General features: G+C 34.9%; 1 long non-coding RNA gene across 1 annotated transcript; it reads left to right on the forward strand.

The window, feature by feature from the left end:
• Window positions 1–451: 451 nt before the first annotated feature.
• On the forward strand, window positions 452–1,776 carry LOC5571270. Its single transcript, XR_002499435.1, has 2 exons — window positions 452–1,568; window positions 1,711–1,776. It is a non-coding gene; the product is annotated as an uncharacterized LOC5571270 (long non-coding RNA).
• Window positions 1,777–13,517: the final 11,741 nt, after the last annotated feature.

Genomic DNA, 13,517 nt, shown 5'->3' on the forward strand with positions numbered 1-13,517 from the left:
TGAATAAGCGCTCTGGGGACTGACCTGGTGTAGTGGTTAGAAAACACGCCTCTCACGCCGAGGACCTGGGATCGAATCCCATGCCCGAGATAATCACTAAAAACGACTTCCTTCGGAAAAGAAGTAAAGCCGTTGGTCCTGAGATGAACTAGCCCAGGGCTAAAAATCTCGTTAATAAAGATAGAAAAAAAAATGAATAAGGGGAATTTCTGGATAAATAATAAAATACTATTGGCAATAACTTTCCTAATATGCTTAAATTTATTCAAGAGTGAATGAGTCATTTTCTATTCATTTACTCCAAAGCAATCCTGATGTCATCAGAAAGATTCAATAGAAACGTAAAAAGCGAAAAATTGAGAAATTTTTGGTTTCAGACTCATTATGCCAAACGACTATTATGCCGAACGACTTTATGCCAAATGACCATTATGCCAAACGACTTTATGCCAAAATGCTTTATGCCAAACGACTTTTTGCCAAAAGGCTTTATGCCAAACGACTTTATGCCAAATGACCTACCACCGTCTCTTGTTCCTGAGAGATTTCCCGGTTTATTAATTAGTTACATGTGATAGCTGTACGCAAAAATCCAGAGAAATTATTGAAAACTTTAAAATTCATGTTTTTTGGAGAGCTTGAATATCAAAGTCAAAGCTCCATTACGCGAAATCGGTTCGTAACTTAACGTTAATAAAAGCTGAACACACAGGGGTTGCTAACACTTCTTGGGAAGGCCTTGACAGAAAATACAATTCAGAAAACTTTTGCCATAACAATAAGAAACATTTGGTTGCAGGTAAAGGCAGTAGTAGGCAAGTCGTTAATGTTAATGCTTGATCAACGGAAAATATGAACGGTTGAATGACTTTTAACTTTAAGCTGCTTTGCATCATTGAAAAATAATCATGAAATTCCTTCATTCACTATCCTCCAAAAGGGTGCGAATTCAGGAATTAAAATTCATAATTCTGGTGCAGGTGATTAAGCATACGCCACTCCAAATTTGTTATAAAAATTAAGTTTTTAATGGATTTCCATGTTTTCCTGCCAAGCATAGACTGAACAGCCTTCAAAACTCTTGTGGTCGTTTGAACAACAGTTTGCTTCTGTATCAGCTAAGTTGAAATTTATCAGTTCATTTTTCTGGTGGTTACCGCTTCGAAAATTACACGCTTTTAAATATATTTCACGCTGAAGCTACCAAATACAAAACAATCTGGGCACGCTAAAACTAAATAACACAATTTGGAGTTAGACATTGAATAAACACAAGTTTAGAACAATTCTGCGAGACTTTGTTTCAGAGTGATTGTTGTAATATAGATTTGTCGAGGTGGAACGTTCATACACAGATTATAGCACTCATTTCATTCTTTAGCAAGAGTCATATAAAAGCTATTCCTGTGGATGCAGCCAGTTGGTTTTTGTATTATCAAACGTCTTTGAAATCATGAATCTCAACATTTTTCTTATCCTGGCATTTGTAATGTTGGCATTGTTTGAATGCCACGCTTCCGCAGTGATGAAAGAAAAGCGTTCGCTGTTGCATACAATCAAACGATCTGGTGAGTACTCGATTATTTCGGAAGCATTAGTTAACTATTTCAGTCTAGCTTAGGGGTGCAAAACTCAATAATAATAAAAAAAAATGAAAGTTACATATTTATCTTGAATCTAATAACGTTTTAACTTTATCCATTTTTGCAGTTGACCAAGACTGTGATGGACCAGGAAGGTGTGACATCATTATATAAATATTGAAGCAAAAAGAGATTGCATAGTTTCTTCACATAAATATCCTAAATCCTTTTGGAGGTTTATTCTACGACTCGAGATCAACGGTTGCACTGAAAGTAGCTCGAATTATTAAAATTAAATATCCTATACTTGTTTAAATTGATTATGAATCGTGGCTTACGGCTAACCAGCCGAGTGGAAGTTTAAGAACGACCGTAAAACCAAATATCACATTGATGTGAAATTTGTGAAAAAGTTTCACGTCTTCTCGGTGAAAATCGAATTCACGACTCCCTTATATGGTTATGAAATAGGGAGGGGCGTTTTGCCCTACGAGTTGATTAGAGTTTTGGTCCTTCAAAGACAAATTTAACATATTTTTGCATGTAATACGAACTATGCCAGTGCACAAGTTGGCTGTCAGTGACAGTTTCAGAAATTTGATTATTTATCGACCTAAAAAATGACCTTGAAAACCACACAAAATTGCAACGAAAACAGCGAAAAACGTTTTTATACGTTTTTTATGATTTTCTTGCGAAAAACACATGGAAATATATTAAAAGAAGCATTTTTATCCATTTTCTATAATCTAGGGTAAATAAGAGCATTTTAAAACACATCGTTCGTCCAAATCGAGGATGGAGCGTTTTGTCCCCTATGCGCAAATCACCCTTAGTTCTTGAGAGGTTAGACGAAAGGGTTAAGATAGGTAAAATTATGTTAAAATTTAAACATGCATAAGTTCCATGAAAATGAAATTTGATGCGGTATCCAGCGGGATAGTTTGTCAAGCTTCATAAAATTATCTGATTGGACAAGGTAACATTTCTCAATCGTATATCCGTGAGGCATAACGAAAGCTCATTTTTGTCATTGCTAGTATTCTCAACTGGTGTGAATTTTTACCTTTGTTGATATGTTTCCTGTAAACTAAAACTAATTTGAATACAACTCTCGGTGCATTTCTGATAACTAACCTAATCGTTTGGAAAAACCGAAAACAATCAAAAATAATAAACAATAATAAATTACCAAAAGTGGTCAAAAACGATCAATATTGGTCAGAACGATAAATGTTTTTTTCCAATAAAAAAACGATCAGGTTAGTTACCAGAACTCCAATTCTGTGAAATCATTCTAATATTATTTTTTACGTGAAATTGAATAGAGAAGCTTTCGAATTACGTATACAGATACAAAAAACAAGCTCCCGTTTTTTACGATTTTTTAATCCTCAACTCGTAGCTATTGCCTCTACTCTCGGCACAGACGCCCTATATCAATTACCAATCTTCACTGAATTAAATCGAAAAGTTTAAGAAACCTAACAAATAAAAATGACACAGCATATTATGGAATCGCACAACTATTTTTTAATTAAATGCATTCAAGTATCTGTTGTACTCTAGTATTAGTTCTAAACAGTTCTCAATGAATTTATTGAATTTGTTGCCTGAGTGAATGAAAAAACGGCAATTCTCACCGCTCAGCAAACACTTAACGGATTTTTCAATTATTCTTTGTAAGTATGATCGAGTATGAGTTTCTTAAAGTGGTCAAAGGATCTCGGGAATGTTCCTGTGGCCGGAATTATTCCGGTTGGCGATGCGCGGTGAAGGTTTTAGTATTTTTAGTACGGGTTAACAAAACTCAATAATATGTACTGAAGCTTAAGCTCTGATTCGTGTTAATCAAAAGTCCTTCATAAATATTGAAAAAGATACATGTTTTTGAAATGTCTCTAGCCTTCAAATCTTCAGAGGAAATTAATTGAAAAAATAACAGGAAAAGTATTACCGTAATCCGGGGGCAAATTGATCACCGGGGCGAATTCGATCAGGTCTGTACCAAATAACATTTCCTCCCAAAGATGCTAAAGGTTGCGTTGGCACCACAGACATTCCATGTTTTCTAGTTTATAGATGTCTTTTAATGATTTTGAACTATTTCATTTTTATTAGGGTCAGTTTTGCCTAGAAATTTTCACACTTTTTGAAGGTGTAAGCAATACAGTTGGAAATGTCGATGCTAAACAATCCACTGGTACTATGTCTAAATGTGTATTTTGAATGATTCAAATGTTGTGTAAGCTTCAGTATGAACTACTGAACTCATTGTTGATATCAAATAGCATAGCAAGCTTAGTGTTTTGCTCATAAAACTGGTTATTCTAGACCAATGTGCTTATTTCAAAGGAAATTGCCTACTTTTAGGCGTATAAGGCAGATCTTCAAAGTTTTTAAAGTAAAATGATGAAATAATCGAGTTTTAAGAATTTTGACATCACTTTTAGATTCAGGAGACCAAAATTTAGTAGATAGGGAATTTTTTTGTGTTCACACCTGTTTTGTTAAATGGTGATCAATTTTGCCCCTTTGCGCCATTTTGATTTTTTGATATTAAAACTATTTTTATGAAATGTTGAATATTATTTCACGAAAATTAGATTGTAAAATCTGATAAAGATCGATGGAGTACTAGTTTTGTCGAGATTTGTTCGACAATATTTGATTCCGAAGGATAATAGAACACAAATTTGTAAAATAATGATCAATTTGCCCATATTATGGGATTGAATTATTGTGCAATTCCAAGCCGGATTTCATAAAAGCTTTCTGTAAAAAATCTTAGGGATCCAGAAATCAAGGAAGGGATTCTGCCATGATAACTTCTAAAAATTGATCTTTTTGATAAATTAGGTTTTGCATTTAATTAAAGAAGTATTAATTGACCTATAACCACTCATCTATAAATATTTATTTATCTTTCGTCTTTCCGTTGTCCATCTGTTGTTTTTACCTTCTTCCAGGCATGGGAAAATCAGCCCATTGCCAAGTAGCCATGTTTTTGTAGTGAGCATCAAACTCAAGAGTAATTACTCACTTTGGCCAAATCGTATCAAAAATAATTTCCCATTTCATCAAACTGTTTTCGAGGCTCACCATAAAAAAACGTTTTCGTTCAGAATCAAATATTTCAAGCATTTGCAACTGTGTGTCTGTTCAAATCAGCGTAAAGTAACATTAAGCACATTTTCCCCAAACAATTATTTTCGCCATTCTAGATTGTTTGTCCCGAAACGACTATTTGTTTACTAACATTGAACTGTCATGGGGAACCACTTCCCAGTGGGAACCGAAGATGATGGCTCGTTTTTTTCCCATGGGGTAGTATTGTGGTGCCGAAGCCTGGGGAAAATCGTTTCACAATACATTCATTTTCCACTCCTGAGCCAACGTGTATTACCTGTGAAGCCCGATCAAAGCAACACTACATAGAAAGTGTCGCGCGTTCATCCCGAAGAGAGAGATAAAACGCAGACAAGAAAAATTAACCAACACTCTCTGATGTGTGTGTTCATTTGTTGATTCATTCACATTAATATGAGTCGCGCTGCGAATGTATCTCAAAACAATCACAAGTGAATGCAATCTTTCATTCTCCGTGATTCTTTCGGAAACGTTTGTAGGATTGTTTGCCGCGAACGTTTGTTGGTAGCGCTTTGTGCTGGCTTCTGACCGATGCAAACAAAATAAATTAAAGCGGCTGTTCCCGTAGAATATGTCCAGTTTCTTGTTGCTGGATAAGGGTTTCGTTACTGCTGTTACTAGAAGGGTCCAGGTTTCGTTAGCAATTTACACAACTGGTAATATAAACTTCTACAACAACAAAAAGTTGGCTTGGCAGACGAGAGAAAGTTATGTTGTTTAAATCTAAGAAAAAAAAAACATGCACCATGCATGCATCCTTTTAAAATAAATTTATTAAACAAAGTAGGATATTCATGAATGAGCGTTCTGAAATTATCAAGCAGGGGGGATAAGGGTTTGAAAATAACAGAAAGAAAACCAAAATTGGCCAACAGCGACACTTAAATTTTGAGTTTTTGGCTCGCTAAAAGCGGGTTTTCTCGAAACCCATGCATCGGAGCTAGGTCGAACAGGGTGCGCTTTGTAGCACACCCAGCTTCGCAGTCTAGCACTCTATGCCGGGCGTTAGGTTTAACTCAGAAAAATTGATTTTCGCAATTCGATGATTCCGGATTTTAAATGCAATGCGATATGAAAGAGTGTAACCATCATCGATCATATTTTTACACATCAGCATTTTTTCCAAATAGTACCATAAGTTTTTGTAATCTTAAACATTTGAACAATGCCCCGTCTGGCGGTACTTTTGATTCTAAGGGCACATACATGTTGCAATATTGACACTTTTAACAACCAACATATGCTCTACAATCAGTCATGAAAATTTGTTGGAACAATTTCAACAATAAAATAATTCTTAGAGCTGCAAATTCACAAAGTTGAAGAATGCTAAAGTAATATCAAAAGAAGCCCCGACTAGCGGTATACATATGTTTTGCTTTGCAATCCCTGATAGATGATTGTCGGGTTTTAAATTTTATTATACTGAACCCGGCTTATTTTATTTTTTCAAACCCGTATCTGACCCGCACCCGAGACAATAATTGATTACCAATTCCAGACCATACCTGAAACTTAAAATATGCCAATGTTCAAACCTGAACCCGATTTGTTTTTGGAAGAAACACCTTTATACAAATCGATTTTGAAAAAAATAGTATAGTCATTCATCGTTTCTGATGAATAAAGACGCATTCTGATTGTAGATCTGTTTTCAATGCTTACTAAACCCGATCCCAATCCGATATTTTTCAAGCCTGAATTCGACTATTACCCGATATTTATTTTTTAGCCTTTCAAATCCGACCCGCTCCCAAAACTGAACAAAATAAAATTTTCATACCCGAACCCGACCATCTCTACTACCTTTGTATGTAACGCATCATCAGCTGCACAATATACGGTATCAAACAGCAATGCTATGGATCGAAAGAATGAATGCAATTTCGCATTCAGTTGCGAACCAAGGATTGAATCACTTGTGAATGTTTGAGCGACAATCCTGCGATCCAAAACAAACACACGAACTACGATCGCTTTGATTCATTTCCTTTTCGGTTGTCATTCGCTGTGCTCATTCTTTCAGTAGTTCATCTGTATTTAGTGTCGTAGTGTTGCATTGGGAGAGGAATCATGCGACTGCGAATGAACAGTTGAAGCCTGACAACGCACCGAACAGATTCATAAAGAAGAACGTGAATGAATGACTTTTCCCATGCCTGCCTGCTTCAAACATTTCTCTTTCCTTTGCATGGCACTTGCTTAAACTTCGTACAAAAATCTTTTCATACTCTAAAAAGCAAATACATTAATCAAAAACGGTAAATTCTAGAAGTTTTGGAAAATTGCAAAATTTTTGTACGTGTGGCTCCTGATTTCTGAAAGTTCATTAGATAATCTTCAACAAATTTTCGAAGTAATGTAAAATGATTAAAATTTAGTGAAATCTTACATTATAAATGTTACCATAAGCCATTTTTGGCAATCTTCTTAAGAAAAAGCAAATATTTTCACGTTAAATTTGCACAGTTCCACCACAATATTTGAAACATGTCTCTCAAAAAAAATTCTGCAAGTAGGAAAAAACATATGTCTACGTTAGTCTGTTCATGAAACTTCAGAGCTCAAAAAAAAAATTTGAGATACAAATACCTTAAGTTAAAATTCCATCCGTTGCAATGCCAATCAATTGTTCATTATAAAAGAGGAAGAAAACAGAACAAAAAGTTTACTATGAAAACCACTCAAGCCTATTGTCAGAAATTCAGTCAAAAAGTTTTCGAAATTCCACGGTGAGCTCTTGAAGTTTCTAAAAAGTTTTTGGTGCATTTTCCGAATTCAATTGGTCGGTGTTCAGACAGACCGAACCAAGTGTTTTGTCATGGCTCCAGGAAAATGTCCTCCAGGCATGCAAAATGTCAACATATTTGTGCTATTTGCTGTAATAATGGAACTTATCTATTTGATGATACATCTGTATCAAAATAGTATCGAAAAAATCAGATTTGATGAAATCCTTAACGTATCTTTAGAACGCCAAAATATCGTCTAGTCCGGTCTGTCTGAACACCGACCAATTAAAACTAAAATTATCCCACAAATTTTCTTTATATTTTCTTTAAAAACTCAAGAATTCTGCTATAATTGGGATATGGAGTAATTCGTCGAATAATTTGTAAAGCTATCACTAAAAGTATTGCTGTTTTTTTTTTCTGCTGGAGTAGCTTTACAATAAAAAATGGAGAGTGTATAAATTTCTAGATGTTATTTTTGCAAGCATTCCGGGATAAATATCCACAAGATTTTTGGAGTTATTTTTAGAACTTGGAAGATACACGATGGAATTTCTGGAGATTTTTTTTTGAGGAGTTCAATGAATGAATTTCTTTAAAAATTCATCTGAAAAATCTTTGAAGCTTTTTATAGAAAAAAAAAACAGGTCCAAAAAGTACTTGGATAATTCTTTGGTATTTTTTTTTAGGAATCCTAGGTCCACATCCTAGAAGATAAAATAATAAAATTCTCTAATGAAATCCCTGGACGAATTGCTCGTGAAAGAGATTTTGAAAGAACATTACTTGAAAGAACATTTTGAAAGAACATTTTCTGTGAGGAAAATGCAGATAGATCTGCGATGAACTTCTATGAGGAATCAAGTCTTTGATAATTTTGCTTCGGATTTTTCAAACAATACACAGTTAATTAATGATCAAGTTGTAGGCAATTCTCGCCTAAGGAATCTTGCTGTAATCCTTGTACAGCAAAAATGTACAGCAATCCTTGAAGAATTTGCGAGAGATTATCTGAGAGATATGTTGGAATAATTTGAAGAGAAACTTTAAAAGAAAAGCAAAGTTGAAAAAACTGTTGGTGAACTATTTGAAGAATTTGTGTAATATCCTTATGGATTCTTGGTTGGCGTCTTGAACACAATTTTGGTGTAACTCCTAGAATTGCTTGTAATATTTCTTTGGAAAATTCTCAGTAATTCCAGAAAACTTTAAACAAATTATCTGTCCAAAGATGCATGATATTTCAAACTAACAATTGGAATTTATATGTAATAAGTACGTAGAGGACCTTCCTGGAAAAATGTTAAAAATCATATCTAAGATAGACCTGTGCGCCGCCGCGCCACGCCACCGCCGCCGATCAATTTTACGTTACGCTGACGCCGCATGGGGTACGCAGGTCAGCACGTCGCCGCCGATTTTGTATTTTCACGCCGATCGTTAATGCAGCTCGAAAAAATTAATCCTTTATCAAGAAATGCTCTACATACTTTTAGATGGCGTCGTTGGCATGTATGTACATAAACAATCCACAACATCTTAAAAATATACTCACAGAAATTCATCAGGGTTTTTCCATGGATTTTTCTAGGGGATACTTCAATATTTTTTCTATGAACTCCATCGAGAATCCTTCCAAAGATACCTCCTGATTGTTTTCAACTACTTATTACTTGTGCTGGGACTTCGGTATACCTATAAGACCAGAGATTCTTCCAAAAACGCTTACAGAGATTCTTTCAACAATTCTCTTCCCGCTAGATTTCTCGAGAAAACTAATTAAAAAGTTCTAACCGATATTCTTAAAAAAATTCCATCATGCGTATGCCCAGAAATTTTCATTAAGTTTTTTCGATATGTATGTTTTATTAAGAAATCCTGTAATGATTTGTTTATAAATAACTTCACAGCTATTTCAAAGATGTCTCTGATATTTGAAGAATTTATGAGGAATATTTTAATTGAATTATTTTGAAGATTTTCTTCATTTAGGTGAAGAAATTCATTTAGGTGAAGAAATTCATTTAGGGAAAACAATTCAATTAGGATTTTTTGTAAAGAATTCATTTAGAGATTTAATACATTCCGCCTTGAAAATAAAATTTTGTTTCCTAAATTTCTGTAGGAGTTTTTTTTTTAAGATTCCTCCAGAAATAACTTCAGGGATTATCCTTGCAAATTGAAATTATCCAGAGATTTGTTTGAAATATCCTACCGATATTACCCTTGGATTTTTTACAATTCTCCGAAAGAAATTCTAAAATTATTTATCTGAGCACCACTCCAAGCATTATTTCAGGGATAATTTTAGACGATTCCCTACATAATAAATATATTGAAATCACTCCAAGGAATCCTTCAAGAATTATATGTCTCCTGTCATTCTGCAGCGTTTTTTTTATTTTTTTCAAAGGATTTCTTCAAGCATTACATGGGTATGGGATAACTGGATTTTTTAACAATTTATATTGAATGAAATTCGCTGGAGATTACTCTAGGTTTAGAATATTTCTAATGGAATCTTCAAGAGCTTCTCCAGGGATTCATACAGAATTTAATATTTGGATTACTCCAAGAAATTGATCGATTATTCGTCCATCGACTTCCTCAGGAATACCACCAAAAGTTTTCTTGAAAAATCCTAAAAGGGTTGTTCCTATACTTTTCTAGTGATTTCTCATGTTGTATATACAAGAACTTCTTTTATTAAGGCATTCATTCAAGAAATTATTGCAGAATATTGTTCAGATATCTCTCATCTTACAAATGCATTAGAAACGTATTGCCTAATGCTTTATGTAATTAATTGATTATGCTACATTAACAATGTATGTGAGCAATTCTCGCTGAAACCAGGCCGCCATCGGCACCCATCGTTAGAATTCCAATTTTATGTCACTGATCGCTAGCTTTCGATAAAACTTAAGGGTGGTCCTTTTTGTTTTCTCAAATTGGTGGACCCCTCGTACGCCAGCTAGCTAAACAGTTTGCAAAAAAGCCCATTTTTTGATAAATCTTGGGTATTTCTTCACGTGACATGTCTCATATTTCCCTTGGAACACATACCAAACTTAATGGCATCGTGTAGAGAAAGGATATAGCTTTCATTTGAAGTTAAAAAATATCCGGCGGCCATTTTGAATTTGGCCGCCATCTTGAATTTTGTTAGAAAAATCGTTTTTTCACCATTAGCGCACCGCTCGTTTTGAATTCTGAGATCACCATCAGAAAGCTGAGGAAAAATTGCGTAAGATAGGTTACAGAAACTAGGTGTGCAATGGTATTTACCCTATGAAATGAACGATTTTCTAAAACATGTTCCACGATTTTGACGTATATGGCGAGTGCAATCAATGCAAACATCATTTTTTGTACAACAAAGATACAAGTTTTCAATAGTTGGTGTATTTTTCGAGTCAGATGGAGAATAGGAGTATTATTTAGAGTGATAAAATCTGGCGGCCATCTTGGATTTTGACGCCATCTTGATTTTGACTAGTAGAATGAATTTTTCACCTTGATAGCACTCAGCATGTCGAATTTAGAGGTTACCAATAAAAACAAGGTTACTATACTCTTCTTATTATTCTTCATTTTCCTGACGTTACGTCCCTAGTGGAACCGAGCCTGATACTCAGCTTTATTAGTTATAAATACAGGTTATAAAATAGGAATTTTCTTTTATAATACGATTTTTAATAACAGGATATTTCTTCGACATATCTTTGAATTCAGTTATTATGAATAAATAAATTTAATGAATAAAAACCGTCCAAAAACATTGATTGAAATAAACAATTTTTTTTACCATATGCTTTTTTTGTCATCGAATGAAGTTTTTAAATTGTGCGTTGGGACATTAGTAAGTTTTGTGATAATATGTGTAGTTTTAACGTAAAACATTTCCAAAAGTGCATTAATGGAATGGAAATCTTAAATTTTTAAGCAAAAAAAACCCTTGATTTTCTGAATCATAAAGTTTTGTTTTTACTAACACCCAACATGCATGTGAAAATAGCGAAATTGAAAGGTGAGAAGCAGGCTTTGTTCTAATGTGGACGTAATGCCGAAACTCAGGTGAATCATTTTGAGTTTGGAAAATCTGGTGGCCATCTTGGATTTCGACGCCATCTTAGTTTTTAGCAGTAGAATGATTGTTTACCATCTCAGCGCTCTTCATGTTTAATTAATTAAAGATCTCCGTTAAAAAACAAACAGATTCTTAATTTCTTATCTTATTTTAGCTGTTCAACAGATTGTTCATTTCTATCAATGGTTTTAGACCAAATAAATGAAAGAATTAATGCTATTTTTCAACTCGCTGATATGCAGAACAATCATTCAGGTGGCAAATAAGCGTTAAAAAATTCTACTTGTTAATTTATTTTTGAAGCTTAGGGGCTGGCTCTATTCCAGTAGGGACGTAACGTCAGGAAAAAAAAAGAACAAGAAGAATAGTAAGTGTAACGGTGGCATTAAAATTCAACATGTTGAGTGTTATCAAGGTGAAAACTCATTCTACTACTTAAAACCAAGATGGCGTCAAAATCCAAGATGGCCGCCAGATTTTTTCACTCAAAATAATACTCCTATTCTTCATCTGACTCGAAAAATATACCAACTATTGAAAATTTGTATCTTTGTTGTACCAAAAATGATGTTTGCATTGATTGCACTCGCCATATACGTCAAAATCGTGGAACATGTTTTAGAAAATCGTTCATTTCATAGGGTAAATACCATTGCACACCTAGTTTCTGTAGCCTATCTTACGCAATTTTTCCTCAGCTTTCTGATGGTGATCTCAGAATTCAAAACGAGCGGTGCGCTAATGGTGAAAAAACGATTTTTCTAACAAAATTCAAGATGGCGGCCAAATTCAAAATGGCCGCCGGATATTTTTTAACTTCAAATGAAAGCTATATCCTTTCTCTACACGATGCCATTAAGTTTGGTATGTGTTCCAAGGGAAATATGAGACATATCACGTGAAGAAATACCCAAGATTTATCAAAAAATGGGCTTTTTTGCAAACTGTTTAGCTAGCTGGCGTACGAGGGGTCCACCAATTTGAGAAAACAAAAAGGACCACCCTTAAGTTTTATCGAAAGCTAGCGATCAGTGACATAAAATTGGAATTCTAACGATGGGTGCCGATGGCGGCCTGGTTTCAGCGAGAATTGCTCATGTATATTGAAGCATCCCTGAAAAAATCATTGACGAATTCCTGGACTGACACTTGGGCGAGTCACAGGCACCGTCTTCAGTTGTACATATTACATTGTACACCAGACAATGGACAAGCATGATTCAATGGCACTGCCAAGAAAAAATTCTGAAGAAAAGTTTCAACAGCTGAAGCGGGGATCGAACCAACAACCCATGACACGAAGGGGGGTCCGTAGCCTTGAGGTAACGCTTTCGCTTCATAAGCGGAAGGTCATGGATTCAATTCCCAGCCCCTCCAAAAAATAACCCGTCCAGCCACCAGAAGACGCCGCACGGAGGACCGTGCTTAGGGGACCACATCCATCCTCCGTTAGTATCAGATGGTGACTGAGACAAACTGACCCACTTCGCAGGCCTCAAAACGACTCAGGAACACGGCAAAACGAACCACCGCAAGAGCAATTGACTATGGCTTATGGAAATCGATTGGACCAACAGCAGAGCACTCTCTTACCTGCTCGGTGTGAGAGCAAAAGAGCAGAAGAGAGTGAAAGCAGATGTAAATATAGATTAGCTAAAAATAGAACTGTATCGGTAAGGAAGATACAGATGAACTGATTCCGGCACAGTAGTGGCCTCGAGCACGGAGTGCCTTAAGAAAAAAAAAAAAAAAAATAGTTATTTAAAAAAAAAAAAAAAAAAAAACCATGACACGATGATTATCCATAAGAAAAATGATTTTTTTTTATAATTGGTTAGTGATTTCTTTTAAATATTTCTTACTGCAACATCGGAAAACATCGAGAAATTTTGTTCATAACTCAAGATGACAATTTGGGCAAAATGTTGAGAATGTGTTTCGACGTAGTCATTGAAAAACGTT

Source organism: Aedes aegypti, chromosome 2, assembly GCF_002204515.2.
Source record: "Aedes aegypti strain LVP_AGWG chromosome 2, AaegL5.0 Primary Assembly, whole genome shotgun sequence".
NCBI classification, from domain to species: Eukaryota; Metazoa; Arthropoda; class Insecta; order Diptera; family Culicidae; genus Aedes; species Aedes aegypti.